The sequence below is a fragment of the Arctopsyche grandis genome, chromosome 4 (genome assembly GCF_051622035.1).
Source record: "Arctopsyche grandis isolate Sample6627 chromosome 4, ASM5162203v2, whole genome shotgun sequence".
In the NCBI taxonomy this organism is placed as follows: Eukaryota; Metazoa; Arthropoda; class Insecta; order Trichoptera; family Hydropsychidae; genus Arctopsyche; species Arctopsyche grandis.
Window position 1 is genome coordinate 9,738,650 of NC_135358.1, and position 480 is coordinate 9,739,129.

Consider the following 480-nt stretch of genomic DNA (forward strand, 5'->3'; position numbering starts at 1 on the left):
GGCTTACTGGTATAAGCAGTTCTCGCTACGTCTCCTTCCTGTTTTGAAGATAAGCTGCATCTACCATTCAACGGTGACCTATTCTGAAGCAACCAGAAGCTGCTTAATCTTCGCCCTAGTAATCATGAAACTCGATAGCATGTAACTTATCCACATGCATGCATACACATTACTTGCAAAAATTTTATTCGTATAGTCAACTTGTTCTAGATTCTGTTTTACTAACCTATCCATAAAGACAATCGGTAGAATGATACATGTTTACATAATGAAAGCTCTAGAGATAAGACATTAGTATCAGTCGCAATAGTTATAATAGGATATTAAGATTTTGAAACAAAGCTAATTTTTCTTGCCGAGTGGAGAAATATTCCAGATATTTTTTAAATATTATAAATATTACGGAAAATAAACTTTAGTTCAGTTTGACTCCAAAATATTAAGTAGAATTTGCAAATAATTCAAAATTTCCCTTTAAAA